At 45.0% G+C, this 22,264-nt stretch overlaps 1 protein-coding gene across 1 annotated transcript in view; it reads left to right on the forward strand.

Annotated features, from left to right (window-relative positions):
* Svil (supervillin) overlaps positions 1 to 22,264 on the forward strand; it is a 207,153-nt gene that overhangs the window by 41,185 nt on the left and 143,704 nt on the right. The window contains exon 2 of the mRNA XM_059263727.1: positions 13,362 to 13,450. The gene's annotated coding sequence lies outside the window, so the exon portion shown is untranslated. The remainder of the gene's footprint in view (positions 1 to 13,361; positions 13,451 to 22,264) is intronic.

Here is a 22,264-nt window from a genome sequence, read left to right on the forward strand (position 1 = left end):
CATTAGTGGATGGCATGGAATACCATGGAATACCAGTACCTTGCATTTTCATTTGGAAATGAGAGTCTTGGTTAGAATTTAGGTTGTAATGAAACAAAAATCATGATTTAGACCCTAATCTGAAAACTTAAAGACCGAAAATTTTCCAAAATATGATACTTTTGAAGTGCCACCCATCGGTGGGACGGGTGGAAAATTGTCCATCTGTCCTCATGTGATGTGTGGCAGTCAGAACAGGCAGCATGCTAATATGGTGAAGTTCCCTTCAGACCTGGGAGGTGGCATGGCATTTGTGTTTAGCTCTGGGTCCCAACCCTAGGGCACCTCAGTGTGTACATACAGGGATCCCTGAATCTGAAACATATCTGGCATTTGGAATCATCCCCAGAATTTTTGGTAAGAGATCATCCATTCCTGTACTTCTTGCCACTGGAACTTCTCGGTAGCTGAATGTAGTTGACATGTTCACCTGCTCTTTGCCTGCCTGCTAAAGTTCATTTCTAAGCTAGTCTACCTAACTCTGCTGTAGTTTTTCTTTTCCTTCCTTCCTCCTCCCCCTCCTCCTTCTCCCCCTCCCCCTTCTCCTCCTCCCCCTCCCCCTCCTCTTCCTTCCCCTCCTCCTCCTCCTCCTCCTCCTCCTCCCCCTCCCCCTCCTCTTCCTTCCCCTCCTCCTCCTCCTCCCCCTCCTCCTCCCCCTCCTCCTCCCCCTCCCCCTCCTCCTCCTCTTCCTTCCCCTCCTCCTCCTCCTCCTCCTCCTCCCCCTCCTCTTCCTCCTCCACTACTACTTCTTGAGACACAGTTTCACTCTATAGCCCTTACTGGCCTCAAACTCCTTGTATAGACCAGGCTGGCTTTGAACTCACAGAGATCTGCCTGCCTCTGTCTTCCATACAAGCGTTAACAGTGTAAGCCACTATGCTTGCCTCATTAAAACTTGTTAATATCCAATATACACACAAATAGTCTTTTTTTTTTTTTTTGGTATAACTTGGTTTGGGAAATCTGGTGTTATTTACTAATAAATTCTTAAAGTGCTTGGTCCAGCATCTTCTTGAAGCAAGGCTGTTACTAGTGCTGGTCTATTTCCCCACTCATCCTCTGACCCTATCTTTGCTGAAATATCTGTATGCACCTGGTCCTGGGAGATGAAAGGAGGAGAGCTGACCTTCCCCAGAGGAGCCCACATTCCAGGTGGGGAGGCAGGCAAGGGAGCAAGTGAGGTAGACACAAAGAAGCTGGTGTTGAGATGATTCGGTTCTGAGAAGAGCCTCTGTCAGCATCCCGGGGAGCATGCTGCATAGGAAAGGGGCCCTTGAGACCAAGTGCTCAGACACCAAGGGATGCTGTCAAATAGATACCAAGAACTGGGCTTGGGATCCTGTTTCTGTGGGCTACTTCTTGGTCATTTTTTCTATTGCTTTTTCTCCCACGGAAACCGATATTCTAGTTTTTGAACTTGTACATGCAATGGCTTAGACATCACTGGTTTCAAAGCTTCAGAGCATACTTTTTTATGAAGGACCAGAGAGTGAATGTTTCATGTTTAAGGGGTCTATCTGTCATTATCCAGCTCTGCCATTGTAGCATGGGGGGGAGGAGAGGATAAACCATAGATAATATGGAAATGAATACACATAGTTGTGTCCCAATAAAACTTTATTGACAAAATAGAGCAGCCAGCTGGGTCTGGCCCTGGCAGCTGCAGCTTTTTCAACCCTGTTCTACAACAGCTAGTGTAAGCATCATTATTTGGAGTTTTCCCCAGAATGAGCCTGGAGGTTTCAGTAGCTTCTCAGGTGAGCCAGTAATACCTAGGAGTTGTGTGAATTTCTGAGAGTCTTTTAGAACCCCACAAAGAAATGATTGCAGTCTGGCTTCATAATGAAGACTCAGATTGACTCAATTTTCCAGCATTTCACATCCTGGTTAATATTTAACAGACCTCTGAGATTCCAGATCTAATCCATCTTTAGGTCATTATATCACAGGAATCCAACAAGAAAACCACACTAATCCAGTCTCGGCAGAGGGCTTGACACTGAGTGAGTATGTGTGTTTTAACGCTAAGGTTTTTGAAAAATAAAAATGGAGATGATTGGTTTGGAGCTGTTGGGAAGAAGCGTGGTGAATATCTGAACGGGTGACCTGTGGGAAACCTAGAGCATGAGGAGAAGCCAGGAACAGCTGGTTAGTATAAAATGAAGGCTGTGTGAAAGGAAGTCCCAAGCGCAGATTAGGGAAAAGAATGTATCTTGACATCTTAAAACAGTAAGCCAGGAAAATCTGTCTTTAATAGCAGATTCTGTGGGAAAAATCACTACATTCAAAGGCTTGAGCAATCACTCAGAGCAAAACAGCACAGTTTTTAAAGGATGGGTCTTTCCAAGAGCAAATTCTAAAATCTATGGTGTGGTAGAACATTAAAGGACTTCAAAAATATTACGCCAGCAAAACACGGGGAAGCCGTCTGAGTCCCCTCTGCTGGCCTGACGAGACCACAGGGTATCTGTTTCTTGGCTGATAATGGAGAAGCGAATGACTTTGGAAAACTTTTTTTTTTTTTGGAGTAAAACTTTAAAAATGAGAAGCAGATGAAGTGTCAGATGGCTCTGAGTGGCTTGAACCATTTTCTCTAGGAACAGATGAAAAGTGAAGCCTGTGGTCTCTGGAGAGCCTGGGCCTGGCACTGTGCGGTTTATTTGATCCCGCTTCCCAGCAGGCTCTGGGCTGTTGCTTTTAGGGGTGGAATGGAGGAAAAGATGGAAGTGTGAGAGTTGATAGCTTCCTGGAAGAAGCTGTAGGAAGAGGCTGCAGTTATTCTAAGCAAAAATAATTTAAACCTTGTCTTGGGTTTCGAATCCTGGATGAGGACTGTGTCTTAGACATAACATGTGATTTGGGGACATGCCTCGAGTCCTGTCATGTGGAGCCTGAGCCTTGCTGGCTCACCAGTCCTTGAGTCTCACTCTTGAAGGATCAAACTGATTTGCTCCACACATTCCTGGATTGTTTCTTGCCTGATTGGGGTTTAGCTACAGCTTCATAAAACCCAAAACATTTTCTTATAAAAATTTTGACCTGCTGAAGGAATAATCCTTAGTATGGGTGTTTACCCAAAGGACTTTTTAAATCAAGTGAACATGGCTGTGGGCTGAGTTCTTTTTCCCACTGGACGAAGCTTTTTAATAAAGGAACTATGGTAAGGGGACAGTCATACTTTATCATCTTGTTAATGCTTTTCTGCTTCCCTGAGAATTAAATAAGAAGTCTTCAAAAAACGCCATGGCTGTGTTTCATTAAGCTTTGAAGCTTTTCCTAGCTTTTCTGGAAGTCTTTGTTTTCTGGAAAGTTTCCTAATGGGGTGTTGCTTTCCATCACTATGACACATACCAGAGATAACTTTTAAAGAGAGAGAGTTTACAGTTTTGGCTCATGGTTTCAGGAGAATTGGTGGCTGGCTGCATTGCTTTGGGTCTGTGGAGTGGTAGTGTTGGAGCATGTGGTGGGACATGACCACTTCAAGACAGAAGCAAAAGGAGAAGATAACAGGGTTCCCAAACCGCTTCGAGGGCACACTGCCAGTGACCTGAACAGCATTCACCAGGCCCCACCTCTTAACAGGTTCAGCCACCTCCTAGTATTACCACAGGCAGGGAACAAGCCACCTTTAGGATATGCTTGCCCAAACCATGGCAGGAAGTGCATAGTTTCTTATAGATATCTCTCTCTCCCTCCCCACCTCCCCTCCCATGTATGTATGTGTGTGTACATGTGTGTGGGCGTACATAGGTCAAAAGGTCAGTGTCAGGGGTCTTCAATTTCTACTTTATTTTGAGATGGGTCTCTCACTGAGACTAGAGCTATCCAATTCACTGATTAAGCTAAACTGCTGGCCGTCAAGTCCAGGGGTCCTCCCGTCTCTGCTTCCCCAGTGCTGGGATTTACAGGTGCATGCTGCCATGCTCAGTTCTTTTTGGGGTTGCTTGGGATCTGAACTTAGGTTCCCAAGCTTGTGAGGCAAGCACTTTATCCATTGAGCCATCTCTGCAGCCCCCCAAATCTTTTTCTTACCTTGTGTAGTCATTAGCCTAGTCGGTGGAGATAGTATAGCAAGAGCAAATTATTATCTAAACTGGTCCTAAGTAAACTATTTCCACTGTGAAACTCTTAGAGTCTTTAATGCTATTTGAGTATAAATAACCAGTTCTTTTATCTTAAATCTGACCATTAACTCTTGATACAAGTATATTCAGATAGTTGCTGTTGATTATGTAAGGAGTCCATCCTATTAAGCAGTTTTCATTCACCAGGTTCCTAGTCTGCCCACTGCATCACCACATCATCACATCCAGTCAAAGGACCACCTTTAGGACCCTGTCATGACTAATTGGTCCTATTGCCAAACTCCTGTTTCCTCTTGCCCACCTCTCTACCTATTCTCCAAAGTCTATTTTCTCTGGAGTAACCAGATTGAGCTTTAAAAACTAATAAACTTCTGTCCTTACTATTACAAATCCACAAGGGGTATCCATACTCAGCTGTTTCCAGCCACCCTGTCCTCCTGGCTCCCTGAGTTTTTTCCTTTCCCATCCTCTGTTCCAGCCAGACTGGCCACACTGCTTGTCTCTTTAACATTTGCCTCCCACTCCCCTCTCAAGAGCCGGGAATCAGGCCTTGCTTCTCCCTCACCTGAATGTGCTCATCATTGATAAATGTGGGTCTTTCTCAGAACTCCCCCAAGCCTCCACGCCAGTGTTACCTCCTCAGAGACACCTGAGCATGATGTAATCTAAAATAGAAGCCTTCACACCTATTGTGAGTCTCCATTGTGATTTTCTGACACATTCAGTGTGTATGAATCAATCAGTTCATTTGTCCATTCATATTTCACCTGTCCATTCATATATTTCATTTATCCATTCATATATTTCATTTGTCCATTCATATATTTCCTATTTAGTTCACTTACTTTCAGAAAATGTGTCGTTGGTGACAAGGGTTTTAGTGGATCACATGATCTGTGTTACTGGGCACACATGGACCACCAAGACTGTTGAGTATTGAATCAAGGGAAGAGCCAGATTTGTGACATTGTTTTTGAGCCTGAGTCTCTAAACCAAATCATACTGCAGTTAAGTTTTTCAACAGTGCCGCGAGTTTTCTTTAAAAAACTGTTTTCTGTATCACCCAAGGCTTGCCATTCCACACCCAAGATTTATCTTGTTTTATGTCTTGTGGAAAGACTTTAGCAGTAACTTTTCATTGATTTGCAGCGTAGCTCAACATTTAGATGACAACCCTGGAAGGCAGCAGTTAATCAGCAGGTCCGTAGTGATGGCCTGTGCTGACAGACAGTTCTGTAGTACGCTCGCTTCTCTTCCTTCCCCCATGGTTATCAGGCAGATATTTCTCATAAGGAAAAAAGAGACATTCTCACGCATTTATAATACAAAGGTTCCCACTTAGGTGTGGCTATAGCTTCTAAGATGCCCTGCAGGGAGTCTGAATCCATAGCTCTTATCAAACCATGGCTATTAGCAAACACTATATAAAAATAGTTTTTTCCCCTATGCATACCTAGTTATGTTAAGTTTAGCTTATAAACCTGTAGAGTAAGTAACTAATAATAAAATAGGCCAGTTATGACAAAATTCTGACTTGTTAGGATGTGGTTCTCTCTCGTGTTATCTGATTGTCCTTTCAAGTGCTCATGCCTCTTAGTTCACTTCCTAGCACATTACCAACATCAATACTACTGTGGTGGGGACCACGATTAAGTAAAACAAGGGTTGCTTGATCACAAGCACTGGGGATACCTTGACAGTTTATCTGCCGAGGTGGCTGCAAGTTAACCAGCAGGTGAGTGCTATACAGAATGTGGAAACTTTGGGTGAGGGAGTGAGCCAGATTGGGTGGAATTTCCTCATGCTGCTCATTCTGTATAATCTAAGACTATATAACCTATATACACCATTCTGTATAACCTAAGACTATATTACCTATAGACACCATTCTGTATAACCTAAGACTATACAACCTATAGACACCATTCTGTATAACCTAAGGCTTTATAGCCTAAGAAATTGGTTCTGGAATTATGCAATTAATCTTTGTAGAAGACAGAACTGAGACTAGGGGAGCAGTATACAGGACTATCTAAACACTCCAGGGGACTTTAGGACATGTGATATGATGGAAGGAGCTTTCATTCCCTACACATGTAATCCCCACCAGTAGTCTTCCTGTAAATACAGTGTGAAGAGAATGGGAGCGTGAGTCCACAAGACAAATGAGCTTCATGTTGCGTAGGCTCTTGTAGAGGACAGTTTTGTTGGCGTGATTGCTGAGTTGCTTTTAAATCAGAGTCATTGCTGCATAATTTAGATGTAGAAAAATTCTCCCTTTGTTAGTGTGCCACTGTGTTGTAAGTGTGTTTAATTATGTGACTACCACATAATCCACACAGAAGTATCCATCTGCCTAAAAACCCCTTGTCCTCCTTTTTGCTTAAACATATTTCCTCTTCTGTAGAAAGGGGGTTTGGTAATTTGATAATTGGAGCTAGAAATGACTAGCTGTTAGTACGTATACAGTGTTGAGTATACAGTTGCTGTGGTCGTTGTTAGCAGTGCACCTAAAAACCTGTTCCTCGTGTTGGTCACACTCCAGTGTGGGAGCTGGACACCTGTTCGTTTCCTTCTCTGGCCTTTAAGATCAAGGGCAGAAACCTGTTCAAAACAGGAATGATTCATGTTCATTTGACAGGAAGCAGGTATCTGATAACTCCTGGTAACCTCTAGTGGCCAGCACCCTCAGAGGAGTGTGTTTGTATTTCCATCCATTGACTCAGGTCACATGTTTTTAAGGTGCATCATGTCTCTGGTGTCGCACACTTATTTCTTAGACTCACGGAGGTACAGAAGGAAGCTGTGGTTTCTGAGGTGCTCTCTCCTCTCTCAGCTGGTTTCCTCCATGAGAAGGGTTGAGTTACAAGTTTGAATAACATGCTAGAGCTAGAAGTTTGGGGAGTTTTTTTTTTTTTTCCTTCTTTTTATGTTGTTCTTTTGACCAGCTCTCACACTGACTAGCCCAGGCTGGCCTTGAACTCAAGACATTCTTGCCCCAGCTGCTGAAAGCTGGGCCCCTACATGCTCTGCTTGGAAGTTTTGACAAAAATATTTTTTAAATGTTTTTCTTTTTTATTGCTGTTTCCATCTCAAAACTGTTTCTTTTAGCACTGCTTCGCAGCTTTATTTTTGACATTTCCTCATAAAGCGGTACACTCTCACTCACAGTTTCACTTTTCATGGTTAAAGGAACCTGTGGCCAATGTGATTCAGAAATATGAAATAAGAATTTCCAGAAGTAAGTGATATCTTGAATTGCAGCCCATATTAATGGGAATCACCCCTTTGGCCAGCATATCCAGGCTGTATATGTTACTCTCCTGTTAGTTACTTTGTAGGTATCTGTGGATCAGACACCCACTGCTCTTGGTCAAGAAGAAACTAGTGTAAGTGACCATTTATCAATAAACAGACTTGGCCTTGTTTGCATTTGAGACTCCTTATCATGGGGCTTGAGCTTAAGTTTGATCTTAAAGAATAGTGAGCATACACACAAACAACAAGCAGGATCCGTTCTTGTCCACCCACCCACTAAGAACTGGGCTGCCCGGGTTCTGTCCACGTGTCTACAGGATACAGTCTGGCTTCACTCTCAATTTCAGAGTTACCTCAAGGGGAACAAGGAATTTTTGTTGCATTAAGCATTGTCCATAGGTTGTATATAATATCCACAAATGTGTATTCACTTCAGATTGTGACTTAGAAAATGTAAAAGAGTTAGAGAATGCATTATAGGCTCTTGGCATTATATGTATCTTATTAAAAGTGCAGTCGTTGTCATGCATGGTTCCTCATACTTAAAGCTCTTGAGAATTACCTTGGTAGGAGGGTACCAAGGAAGCTTACTTAAATGATGGGAGAAAAAAGGTGAGTGTTATCTGGACTCAGTCTGGATCCTTCACCTCCTCACCACACTCTCTGAAGGTATGTGGGCAGGGTATGCACAGTGAACCCAAGCCCTGTCTTAATTGGCCTTTCTTTTGCTGTTACAAAACATGAACCAAAAACAACCTGGGGAGGAAATGGTTTATTTCACTTTGTAGGTTACCATCCGTCATGAAGGGAAATCAGGCAGGAACCTTGAGGCAGGAACTGAAGCAGAGGCCATGGAGGAGTGCTGATTACTGGCTTGCTCCTCATGACTTTCTCAGCTTTTTTTTTCTTATACAACCCAATACTACATGCCCAGAGGTAGTGCTAGCCACGTTAGTCATTAATCAAGAAATGCCTCCACAGATCAGCCTACAGGCCATCTGATAAAGGCAATCCCCCTGTGAAGGTTCCTTCTTCCAAGGTGACTCCAACTTGTCTAGTTAATCATCACAAGCCCTTTGTATCAAACCTAGTGTACAGAACAGCAAGCTCTAAAATTTGCTATTTGCCTAGGTATCATCTAGGTCGCAAAGATGAAGGTCTGGTCAGTGTAGTCTTGTTTTTGTGAAATACTGGAAGTAAGGAGAGAAACACCTGCCTTTACCAGGACTGAATGTGTGAATGGACCTCAAAGGTATCAGGAATCTAGAGAGGGGTCAAGAAAACTCAAGGCACATGTTGCTCTCACCCTACAGCCTTCCACTGAGGAGTCTGCCCTTTGCCTCTGTTACAGATTTCCTCCACTGTGCTGGCTAATCCAGAGAGGCCCTGAACTGCCTGTAACACATCCTCACGTGGTTATAGATGTGCCAGGCCCTTGGAGTGAGTTGTAATGTTCTTTGAGGCATCCAGTGAGATGTTGAAGTGTTGTGTTCTATTTGTTCACCATCAGCCATTATAGAGACAGTTGTGTGTATTCAACTGTAATTGTGATCGTTATTATCATTGTTATAATACTAATTATTAAATTATAAGGTTGGATCTTATAATCGGATGCTATAGATAATATAAGGTCATTTTCACAAGCACGTGCCTGTCGTGTAGCAAGAAGGGGTTTTCTTCAATGTTTGCTACTTATTAATTTTGAGGAAAGGAGTAGAAGTCATCAGATTTGTTTGTTTGTTTGCGGTGCTGAGGCTTGAACCTAGGACTTTGTATGTGCTAAGAACACTTGACTACTGAGCTACCCCTTCAGTCTCTACCACAGGCTTTAGAGAAAGTGTGTGTGTGTGTGTGTGTGTGTGTGTGTGTGTGTCCCTATGTATGTCAAGTATGAATATGTATGCATATATTATACAGTAACAGCTAAAAGCCCACAAAGTGGGGAGCTCATCATTCAGGAAGCTGGCCCCAAGGACAGAGGAGTGCCAGAGTTCTGGACCTCACTGAGAGGTTTGTGGTACTTATTTTAGCTACCTCTGCTTAACGTGTCCTCTGTGTCAGTTGCTATTTTGACTGTGAGCACCTGTGGCCAATGGCTACCCCTGTGTCCCTGTCAGTGTCTGTGGAGCACCAGACTCACACCTATGAATCATTGGAGACGTACAACATCCGAGAAGAACCCGGTTTACTAAAACCTGCAGGCTGCTTTTAGAGGAGCAGATACATGTGAAGAGGGTACTGTTGACAAAGAGTCAACTTTAACATGTACTTAGCGAAAACCACCAACATTCCCTTCACTAATGATCCAGTATTAGGAAAGCATCCACTGAGCTATCGATATTGTTCTAGTATGTAATATTAGCAGTCTAGGTTCACAAAATAACAGTCTTCTTGACAGATAACATGGGCAAATGCTTGGTGCTGGTGAGGTAGCCTGTGATTTATTCTTTGTCTCGGTTCTGTGTGCTCTCACACAGACACGCACGGGCACATGCACACGCACGTGCCCCCGTCAAGGTGGAACATGGGAACCTCAGTGTGCCATGAGAACTGACCCTTCCACTTTCTGAAGGCATTGTTTTGGGCCTGGAGAGTTTTAAAGGGAGTTTTTTTCCCCAGCCTTGTCTCTGCTGGCTGTCTCTGGATAGCACTTTTCCATTTTGTCATTGTCCTTTGGTTCTAAACATGTCTCTTTCACTGACAATCTAGTTTCCTACTAATGATTTTCTTTCCACTGGCTCAGGTCTAGATTTAATGCTAACAGAATGAGAAGCTGAAAGTACCCGTCAATTAAGTTATGGTGCAAGGAGCTGATCCATTCCCGGTCTATTAGCAGGCACATGATGAGATCTACAGATCATAATATCATTATATCGTTCCTACTGAGGAGGCCCTTTAGTAGTAAGGTGTTTTGTTGTTGTTTTTTTCACTCAATTTGAAATTATTTGTTTATTATTGAAATTGTTTTGACAATTTCATATAGGAGGCATTTAATTTTTAGAAAAAGTCAAATGATGATTATTCTATAGTTCTGATTATGAAAATGTTGCCACAGCTAAAGTAACCCTAAAAGTTAAGATTAAAGGTCAGCCCTCTAAGGGTTCCTCAACCTCTGCAGTCCAGGCATGTTCAGAGCAAGAAAACCCCTGCACTGAGCATACACAGAGTCTCCTCAGTGTTGCTCTGTAAGCAGTGCCGTAAACAATGATTTCCCATGGCATTTGCTTGTTAGGTATTACATGTCATCTGGAGATGATGGACAGTTCGGGGAGGGCTGTGGCTAGGTTATTCAAATACTCCATTGTACTGCTCAAGGCTGGAGTGGCTGTGCATTGGGTATCCACTGGGAACCTGGAACCGATCTCCTGAGGATGATCTCACTGCTACTGTCCTGTTCATTGAAAGTTCAATGTATGAATTCAGGAGAAAGGTTCCTGAGCAGGAAGCAAGGCAGTCTGGGAATCTCCCTGGGAAGAAACCTGAAAGGCACTTGAAAATTGAGAGTCTGGAGGAAGTGCCCGAGGCTCTGTGAAACTAGGAACCTGCTTTCCTTGCTTCTGGGTATCCTGGGAGGAGATTGAGAAATACCCAGAGTTTGGAAGCCAGGTCCCATGACAAGAACATTCCCCATCTCTAGAACAGGGACCTTTAGATGTCTGAGTAAAGGGGTCCAGACCCAGCTTATGAGAGGTAGCTGCCCCTGGGGTAATTCAGTAGTGCGTGAATAAACACACTGGAAGCATAAACTATCCATAAACTATGAGCACCTGCCTCTGTCAGCTCAACAAGCCCCTAGAAGCCCTGCCCTAAAGCTAGGCCTCTCACCCCTTCCTGGCAGGTGCAATTCGTATGGAACAGGCCTTCAAGTCAGGCCAGGGCCTTTGCACAGAGACTGAGACCAAGTGGAAGTGGGCGGTACCCTGAGAATGAAGGGAGTGCCCCAGAGGCAGACTAGAGCTCCCACCCGCCCCTGACTTTCACCTGTGCCTCTTCTCACTTTCATTTTGTTCCACGAGTACCGGAATGCATGTGTGTGCACCTCACTGTGTGGCTGGTACCCCCAGAGCCCAGAGTGTCCCCTGGAACTGGAGCTATGGGCACTGGTGAGCCACCTGATGGGGTGCTGGGAAAGGGACTGAGTCCTCAAGCATAGCCAGTGTTCTCAAGCTCCGAGCCAGCCCTCCAGCCCCTCCCCTTCCTCCTCGTATCAACCACACTGGGCATTCGCTGTCCAGTGCCCAGTTTTTGTTTTCTTTTCTTTTTCCAGATCCCCCCCACACACCACCACCCACACTTTTCTGTCCGTTTGAGTGGATTCTTCAGTTTCAACCTGTCACTAAACTTGAATCCGTTCCTTCCCTTCTCTCACGTGTTCCTGACTGCAGTGAGCTGACCTCCCCCCACCGCCACGCCCCCGTGAAGGCGCTCTAGGTGCTGAGGTGGTTTCTTTGTCCAGTGACCAGGTCTGTCTTTTGTCGGGGCAAACCGCATTCCTTCAACAAAAGAATGCCGCGTCAGCTTTCAGACTCCTTCCTGGCACTTGGGCTCCACTGAAGAATTTCTTCTACCTCAACCCGCACTTAACACAGCCCAAGGTATCTTGTGCACACCTGGTTTCGAGGCCTTTGTTCTCAAGGCTCTGGAGGGAGGTGGCCAGATGCAGATGTGCCATCTGGGCAGAGATGACAATCCCTCTCTCCTGCCTGTGACTCCTCCTTCCCTTCGTCTTCATTCTTCTGGCCCTCTTGGGCTTTCCCATCTATGGCAATTCTCTTCTGAAGCAACCACATTCCTCCATAGTTTAGGATACTGGGGAGGAGCCCCAGGGGGAAAGTCAGTTTCTAACTGGTCTAGCCCACTTTACAAGGCCTCCAAAGTGTTTTTAGTAATAAACAGATTTGTGAGGAAAGAGAGAGCATGATTTTCAAATATATATGCATACAAAGAACAGTCTGTTTAACCCTGGAGTTCGTACACAAGACAGACATCTTTGTGGCTTCAGGTAATGAGTTAATGGCTGTCTGAATTTCACCATGTGGTAGTGATAATTATTTTGCCTTGTGGAAACTTCACATGAACTGACTAACTGCCACCCCTTCACCCAGCACAGGGTGGCTCCTTCATATCTTGTGTCTGCCTCTGGTTCTGAAAATGAGCCCCATTCTCTGGACACCAGCTAGAGCACACTTCTGCCATGAGTGGGAACCAGCTCTGGCCTCCACAGTGGCGGGGCATCTCCAGCCTTCCACCCACTGTAGGACACTCAGTGCTCAAGTGAACTCCTTCCCAACAGTTTCAAAAGATGATACAAGCAGGAAGTGATGAAGAGACTTGTCATGAAGTAGGTAGACATAGCTCAGGAGCCTACAACAAGATCGCCCCCGAGCACGACGTACCTGCCGCTCTTTGCATCCCTCTGCATCTTGGGGCAGGAGTCTAACTGTGTCAGCACCCCCCCCACTCCCGCCCTCCCCGGCTGAGCTGTCAGAATGCCACACAGTCACTCTCCCATTTCAAATGTGAGGGGTGATTCTCCCAGTCCACACCTCTCATTACACACGCACCTTGTTACACAAGCGACAGGCACGTATGTTGACGGTCACTATACTCTGTACCTGCTAGTGCAGGTACACTGTTCCCATGTTCTCTAACCTTTGAGGAAAGTACATGTTCAAGATTGTCCCACCCTGGACTCAGTGCTCAGAGACAGTTCACTAACCCGCCCACTCCGGATGCCTTAGGTGGCCTCTCTAGCCTTGCCTACCCAGCTCCTCTCTTTCTCTCGAGGAGGCTAGCTGCCCCTTCGCTTTCAGATTTCCGTGTGTTTAAGGGAACGTCGGTGGACTGAGGTGCGCTGCTTTTCCTCCTGGGCCCAAGCCTTGAAACCACAGCCAAGGGTTGGGCAGCGTTTTATAGCCTTTGCTGTTGTCTTTCTTAGACCTCAAAGTAAAAGCTTCGTTCTCTCTCTCCCTTCCCCAGAGAGCTCAGCTGGATAACTTGGAAGAGTGGAAAGCTGAACAGCCGACGATGAGCGTGTCTGCATCTGAAGCCGTGGTTTGACTGTTAAGGTGAGTTTCAGGGGGACAAACACTTTGGAGACGGCACAGTGCAGGGCTGCTCTGTGTTCTGGGAACAGACAAAGGCACACAGTGAAGGGGAGCCCTGTCTACCTAACATCCAGCCAGACTCTGAGAAGTATAAAGCACTCCTGGGGTCAACATGTGTTCCCCAACTTACAGGCACATGGAGTTCTCAGGGGTCCTGTATCTGCTGTTCCAGTGGGGACTGCCAGGAAAGGGAGGTTAAAGGTAATGTGAGCATTTCTTCCTGAGCTGAGTTGTGGTCCTAAAAGAGCTCTGACTGGCTCTAATGAAACTTTCTAGGTTTTTAGACAAACTCTCATTATGTAGTTCAGGCTGGCCCCAAACTCATGATCCTTCTGCCTCAGTCTTCTTCTTTTCTTCCTTCCTTCCTTCCTTCCTTCCTTCCTTCCTTCCTTCCTTCCTTTCTTTCTTTTATGTGTGTGTCTTCCCGTTCATTTATACGTTCTCAGGGTGTGTTCATGAAAAATGGTCATTTTCTTTGTGCATAAACTAAATCACAGTGTAATGATGTGTGCAGCTTTGATTTCCTTGAAGTTCACTCTAAGGATTCTTGTGAAGGGGTGGATACAAAGTCCTCGGATTTTCCAGGGTTATTACATCAAGGCTTTGCTGTCATTTCCACACTCCTAATTTGTTACTCATGTTTAGTGATCACCTTTATGGGCCTTTACAAAGTATTCAGTCTAATCCTTCCATATAAGCTAATTTCACAGTAAAACCACATATACACAGAGATCACTGCACACCCAGTCTGCCTCAGCCTCTTGAGTGCTGGGATCACATACACATCCCATCGTGCTCAGCTTACTTTGGACTTTTTATAAAAGAACAGAGCCAGTGCAGACAGGGAGGCAGAGGCATACTTCTGGGGACTGTTATTGGCTTACCTCTGGGTGGTATTTCTCAGAGTGTTTCTGGAGCACAGCCTCCAGACTGTTTGTGCAGTGGGCACTGGTGGTGTAGTCAAGTGACTAGGAAACATCTCATTGAATAAATGGTCTATCTCAGAACTAATGGACCTTGCAAGTCCCCATAGCTGTGTGTGGTCAGCAGTGCTTGCCACGGTCCCGTGCAAATCGTAGCTTGTGACTAACATTCTACTTGTGAATTTGATATTTTATGAATATCAGCCACAAGTGACGTCAGACACTAAGGATATAGTTATAAATTGGCGATGCTTATATGCAGAATGTAAGTACTACAAGTGAACAAAAAGAATTACTAAACCACAGGGCTTAAGAGAATGATTTCCAGAGCTTGGTGGCCTAGGTTTAATACTGGGTGGGTCTGATTTTTGTATCTTCCTGACGGAAGGGCATGTAGCCTCTGTCTTTCATGTTCCTTGCCTACAGAGCAGTGACAATCGCATCTGTCTCATAGGAACGGTTGTTAGAAGGACAGGGATTAGGAATGCCTGCAGGACTAGACTATATACAGATGCCATCAGATTTGTTCATACAACAACAATAGCCAAATCCTTTGACTCAGGTTGAAGGTTCACGTATATGGTGACTAACTGGAGATAGATGGAATGCATTGCAGTGGAGACTTCATGTATGTGAGAAATAGCAAGCTAAGCTGAAGGTAGGTAGAGGGTGTGAGGAAAAGTAAGCAAAGGTGTGGTGAACTCATTGACTGAGTCCTGTGCTTCACTGTGATGAACAACACTCAGCAAACCAGGGCTGGCAGGGGACTTCTTCATCTGAAAAGAACCATCCAATCAGCTGAGAGCCCAGGTATATGAAAAAGGCTAAGATGTTGATTTCCTCTTTCTTTTGGAGCTGAGATACCCTTATTTTCAATCATTGGACATTAGCAAGCATTCTAAGGACTTTGGACTCCAGTCTTACACCATAGCTGTTTTAATCAGGCTTTATGCTCAACTGGACTGACAGGTCTAGCACTAATTCTCAGTTCTGAGGGCTTTGAACTTGGCCTGAGCCATGCATCAGGGCATCCTTAGGTCTCTACAGCCTGCAGGAGGCCCATTGTGGACTTAGTCCTCATTGTCACAAGATCCAGAGCCCCTAATAACTCACCTCTAATCCACCCATTCATCCATCTATCATCCATCCATCCACCCATCATCCATCTATCCACCCAATCATCCACCCACTCATCCATCCACCCACCCATCCACCTATCCATCCATCCATCCATCCATCCATCCATCCATCCATCCATCTACCCACCCACCCATCTACCCACCCATCTACCCACCCACCTACCCACCCATCCACCTACCCACCCACCTATCCATCCACCCACCCACCCATCCACCCATCCATCCATCCATCCATCCATCCATCCATCCATCCATCCATCCATCTTCTTGGTCCCATCTCTCTAGTAAACCTGGAGACTCTTTCTCAAAACTAATGAGATTAGAAAACTAATACAGTATGTGCTAGAGGTTGTAGCCAGGGCAGTTATGCAAGGAGATGAAATGTGAGACTTTCAGATTAAAAGGAAAAAACAGAGCCATCTCTGTGTGCAGATGGCATTATTTTATATAAAGAAAACCCTTAAGAATCCATTAGAGTATGAGAGATAATGAACAAGTTCACAAGGTTACAGAATATAAAACCAATGTAAAAAAATTCTGCTGTGTATTTTAAACTTTAAATGTATAATATAAAATAAAGTTTTTCCATGGAGTGGCAGGACAGGAATAGGAATAGATTTAGCAGAAGATGTCAAAGTGAATACTTGTCACTATGGAACATCATTGAAATAAATTAAAAAAGAACAAATAATTATGAAAACATCCCATGTTGTTGAATCAATATAGCTAGTATTATCAAAAACTCAATACTTGTAGCAGGGCATAATGGCACATGCCTGTAAACCCAGGATGCAGAGGGTGAACACAGAAAGAGCTGCAAGTTTGAGGCCAGGCTGGACTACATATTGAAGGCCTATCTCATAATTTAAAAAAAAATTCAATACTTGCCCAATTTATCCACAAATTTGATTCAGTCTTTATAAACTTCAGTTGGATCCTTTGCAGTTAATCCTATGACTGATGGGGAAAATCAGTGGAACCACGACAGCCTCAACAGGCTGAAAGAGAACAGAACAGAAGGTTCAGCCTTCTCCTTTAAAATGACTACGGTAGTCTGGACCGGGGACCAGGTTGGAAATGGAGACACACAGGCTATAATTGAGGGTCTAGAAGTAAATCCATACATTTGTGGTCAATTGATTTTTGGCAGTTTAGCAAAACAATCCCAAGGGGAAGGAGCAAGTGTCTTTAGCACAGAGCCCTGTGACACACGCAGAAGCTGCCCACATGCAGAGGGATGAGCTTGAGTCCCTACCTCACACCATCTCGCAAGAGTTAATTCAAGATGGATCAAAGCTTAATGTAAGAGCTACAAGTTTAAAAGCGATAGAAAACTTAGAAGGAACTAGAAGAAAACATACATTTAATGAGTTATGATGGGGCCTGGTTTTGAAGATACAATGTCCAAAGCACAAATAAAGAGAGAGAGAAATGATGAAGTGACCTTCATCGGGATCAAAAGCCTCCGTTTACTAAGGTACAGGAGCAAGAAAGTGAGAGGGCTGGAGAGGCTGGCTGCTCAGAGGCCAAGAACTCCTGCCATGCTATAGGACCAGAGCTTGGGTGCCAGCACCCACATAGAAAAAAAAAATAAAGCTAGTGTGATCCTTCATGGGCTTGTAACCCTAGCCCTGAGGGGACAGACATAGAAGAATCATGGGGCATGCTGGCTGCTAGCCTAGCTGAGAAATACAAGGTCCAAGTTCAGCAAGAGACCCAGCCTCCAATAAGAAACAAGGTGGAGAGTGGTAGAGAAAGACACTGGATGTTCTCTGGTGCATGCATCTGCACATACCTGTGCATATAACACACACACACACACACACACACACACACACACACACACACACTGGGGGAGGGACTGACTAAACAGTTTCAAGTCATATGTGTGATAAAGGGCTATAACTAGAACATGTAAGGGCTTTGATGACTTAAAAAACAAAAACAAAAACTGGGTAAAAGGCCCGGATAGATGTTTCCTCAGAGAAGATACGCTAATAGCAAAGAAGCGTAGGAGAAGAGTGTTAGCATCATTATTCCTGATAGACAGTAAGACACCACTTCATCCCCAGTGTGAGACATGTAATGATGGGTTTGGTGGGTATGGATGAGAATGGAGAAGTCGGAGCTTCCTCAAGCTGCTCGTGAGTTTGTACAGACACTCTAAGTGCAGATGCCTGTGCAATATTCATACGTATGGAACCTTGGAAATGAGTGTGGAACTCTGAGGTGCAGTCCAGACAGGAGGTGAAACACGAAGACAGGCAAACCCACTTTCGGGGTGGTCAGTGAGGTTGGTATGAGGTGGGTTAGAGTTACAGAGCCACAGAAGAACCTGGGCAAGCACAGGCATGGCCCAAGAGAGGCCCCTGACCTAAGGTGACTTGCTCAGAGGGAGGGTGCACAGAGTTGAAGATTACCCCCATAAAGTTCTCGGTAAGAAGACTGAAGTGCTTGCTGGAGCTGCCATGATGGATGTGTCCACATCGTCTTCAGGAGTGGCTCAGCTGAGTGACTCCAAGTCGGAGGAGGCCAAGGCAGCGTGGGGAGGGAGAAGCTGTATGGTGCTGGAGAAGCACCCTGCAGCAACACCCTGATGGCTGTTGAGTCTGAAGGCCTCATATTCCCAAGGTTAATAACCATGCAAGTAGCAGTGTCTGGGAACCTGCAGGCCAGAAGGCTTTGCAGGGCTGGAGTCCCCAGAAAGAATGCCATGTTGGGCTTTGTTCTCTAGTGGTTTCGATTGGGGGTTCTTTCGTTTTTTTTGTTGTTGTTTGTTTTTTTTTTTTTTTTTTTTTTTTTTTGTTTTTTTTTTTTTTTTGTGTGTGTGTGTGTGTGTGTGTGCGCTAAGGTTTGAACCAAAAGCCTGGGGCAAATGCTAACCCTGAGCTTTTCCACTGAGGCACCACCAGGCCCGTTTTGTTATTGTGATCGAGAGGAAAAAGAAAGGATACGGTACTCTTAGATACAGTGGGGTCCTGACTACAAATACCTTACTCTTTTGTATCTACTAAGACCTAAGTGGAACCCAGAGTGTGGATCACTGGGGCCATAGCAGACCCCACGGTAAGGACACAGGATACACACACACACACACACACACACACACACACACACAGAGAGAGAGAGAGAGAGAGAGAGAGAGAGAGAGACTGACTGACTTAGTGTATACTTTTTAGAAACCTCAAAAATGCTGACTATGGCTCTTTCACCTCCATTAGCATACCCCACTCACTTCCAGGCTTCTTTAATAATTTAGATGATTGAAAATTGCTTTTTGAAACACATGCTCCTTCAAGTGACAACCCAGTCTTCCCTCCTGTTGGGAAACGGTTCCTTGGGGACAGGCTGCTCCTCAGACTGGAAAGTCCTGTTGATATGTTCTGAGCAAATATCGTGGTTTGAGCATGAGCACAGGTGCTCATTTGGAGAAATCTAAGCGGCATTTACCTTTCCTCCTGCAAGATGTGTGTGTGTGTGTGTGTGTGTGTGTGTGTGTGTGTGTGTGTATGCAGATGTGCACACATTCTTTGTTGAGTCAGAGTTTTCTGTGTGTTTTCTCACTATGTGTCCCTGGCTAACTTGGAATTCAGTTTGTAGACCAGGTTAGCTTCAATAGTGAATCAGATTTTCAAAGTTATAGTTGAGTGTCATTAGCTAAAAGTTCAACCTTTTCTTGTCTGGAATATAGACAGTCTATCATAAGTTGGCGTGGAGCAAGAGAATGCTCCCTTTTCACTAGCCTCAGTTAATGCCTCCTGGGGTAAGGGGCTGAGTATGTGTGTTGTTGTTGTTGTTCATTTTTGACCCATGAGCTGGGAGTTGCTTGCTTATATTTTATTATACACATAGGATGTGTGTTTAGGGGGTGGTGAAAAAAAATGTTTCCAGTATTAAATGTGGCTATTCCAGAATAGGTATCTTAACGATCTAGAACACAGGTTCACAGGGTTTTTAAATTTGTCATTGTGAGAAAATGAGGGTTGACAAGAGGGCTCAGCAGGTAAAGGGGCCTACTGCCAAGCCTGGTTGATGACCGGAGTTCAATCCCTGGGACCCACATGGTAGAAGGAGAGAACTGATTCCCACAAGCTGCCCTCTGACCTCCACATGAACACCATGGCACACAGCTACCCACACATATATGAACCCATGCAAATAATTTTTTAAAATGTAATAAACTCTAAAAATATTATTTATTTTGTGAACTACTTAACGAGATATTATACATTGTCTTCACAGAAGCCCCGACTTTCAATCTTGGGTGTGTTTCGTTGTTGTTTTGTTTTGTTTTTTAGCTCTGTTGTCGGTTGGTTGAGGACTTTAATATCTATCTACTTCCATGGGACCATAGAGTGGTTATCTAGGAGGAATCGTTTGCCCTTTGACCCAACCTGTTCGCTTTGCTTCAGGGCTGTGCTAAAGGATACTTTCGATTGCTTGGTTTTTTAAAGAGTAAGAGAAAGTGCTACAGAGACAAAGGGTTTGGAAGTCTCTGCTGGGGACTCCAGCCCGGAGCTAGGCTGCAGCAGGCCTCATCATGGCCGGGACCAGCTCAGGTCAGTGCGCTTCTTTTCCGGTCCTTCTCGGGGCTGCTGTGGGTAGCAGGTGCTGCTGACAGGCGGCTGCCTTGATGGAGGAATTTCGACTCCATCTGCTTAGGGTGGATCTGTGCAAATCGCTTTGTTTCTCAGAAACATCTTATTTGTCTTGGGCCGTGGCCAGGCCTCTAATTGTGGGTGGTGTGTGCTGTGTCGTCAACCTCAGGCCCCAGAGCCCCAGCCTAGCCTTGCTGTCAGCTCAGACCTTTGCAGGAAGCTGGCCTGAAGCCTGTGGGAGACTTCGGGGTAGGGTGAAGGAATGTGCTCACGCCTGTGTGGACAGATGGCTGAGGTGGGGTGAGCTGGTGACATGAAGAGGCAGCAGAAGGGGCCAGGTAAGGGGCTTGGAGCCTTCCTAAGCAGTGCCATGCCTTTGGACAGCCACTTGGCGCTCCATGGGCTGGGGGAGGCTGTCACCCATTCTTATCCTGTCAAGGATGCTTAGATGTTGATGGCTTCTGGACAGTCAGTTAAACAGGCCACTGAAATTCTGAGCAAAATTGTAGGTCTATCTTCCCTCCTGACTTCCTTCTCTTCTCCGGACCCCCTTTCCTTCTGTCAGCTGCCAAGAATACCAAGGGTATCCATCACTCTAACAAGCAAAATAAACCAGAAGATAGCCCTTATAAAGGGATCACTCTCTTTTAAAATCTTTTATTAAGTCTAATTAATCTCTAGGCCTAATTTATAATAAAATGTATCATGGAACAGGAAGGAGGAACCGTGAATGGCTGTAATATACCTTTGTGCTTCTGAATGCCTCTCCTGCATATGCACACTCTCTGTAACACACCTTTGTGCTTCTGAATGCCTCTCCTGCGTATGCGCGATCTCCCTGTCTCAGTCTCCCATATACACACACTCACTGGACCTTGCACCCCTATCTATAATTGCATGAAAAATAGGTCGCACGAGTTTTGAAGGGCAAACGGAATGCACACTGCTGTAAAGTAGGAGGTTGACTCTACATTGGAACAGGTCTTAATGTTTCTCATTTCAATTTCTTGGGATTGTTTCACTAATTCTCTTCACTGGGCTTAAGACTTCTCAAACATTCTTTGGCCCTGGGAGGGAGTTGTATAACCATAAAACTTGAGAATCCTGGCCCTGGAATAAATGTTCCTTTAAAACCCCAAGGACAGAAAATTGAACACAGCTGTGCAGAAGAAAAAATAAAAAAGTGGAAGGCTGGTTCCAGGCTGCAGGCATCCTGACCAACTTTTCCAGGGCACTTGGGCTGTGGTTCCTTAGAGATGAGAGGTAGAGTGCTGCTTCAGGGAGGGCCAGGACTTCCTCAGAGCTATGTTGTTGCTGGGTGGGGTGCCGGCAGGTCTTTCTTGATTGTGCTCTGATCAGGCTGTGGTCTCCCTGCAGAGGATTGGGGTTTCTAGGTCATTTTGTGAGCTATCATGATTCCACAGGACTTACAGCCTCTAGGACAGTAACTTCAGAGCCTAAACGCAGCCCCCTGAGTCGGAAGAACCCAAACAGTTCCCCTCTGCTCATGTGGCCATGGAGCTTCTTTGGCCAATATATAAAGTCTCCTGAATTATGTTCCTGAGAACAAGGCATCCCCCACTCCCACACCCCCCACCCAAGCATGAAAACCAGGATGTCGATTCCGATGTCGGCCTGAGGGGTCCCTCTGTTCAGACTATGGTTATCAGGGAGCAGTCACCATGGGCCCTAACTTTGAGGCAGCCTGGCATTAATCACTTCTCTCTTTGTCAGACCGTGTAACTATGATTTGTTCTTCTTCCTTTACAAGATTAGATTACAGTAATTTTTATATCCTGGATGGCCCACTAGGGATTTCAATTAATACTCATTGGTACAGGAAGCAGTCTCGTGTTTCTGGTAAACTTGCCTGCTTGGCCATCATCTGAACACATCAGGCAGAGCTTCTCTGAAAAGCAATCCTGCCTTTAGGACTTACCATATCGGATAGCTGTCCAGGAAGGTTGCTGTGCCTCTGCGTGAGTATGGTCCCTGTGAGGTGTATTTGCTAAAGTGATGCCAAGCCTGTAGGATAAGAATGCATGGAGAAAGCCAGGGAGCTCCGTGCTGACATCAGACTGTTTAATGAGAAACTCTTCCCCAAAGAAGTGCTTT

This window comes from Peromyscus eremicus, chromosome 5 (genome assembly GCF_949786415.1).
Source record: "Peromyscus eremicus chromosome 5, PerEre_H2_v1, whole genome shotgun sequence".
Taxonomy (NCBI): domain Eukaryota; kingdom Metazoa; phylum Chordata; class Mammalia; order Rodentia; family Cricetidae; genus Peromyscus; species Peromyscus eremicus.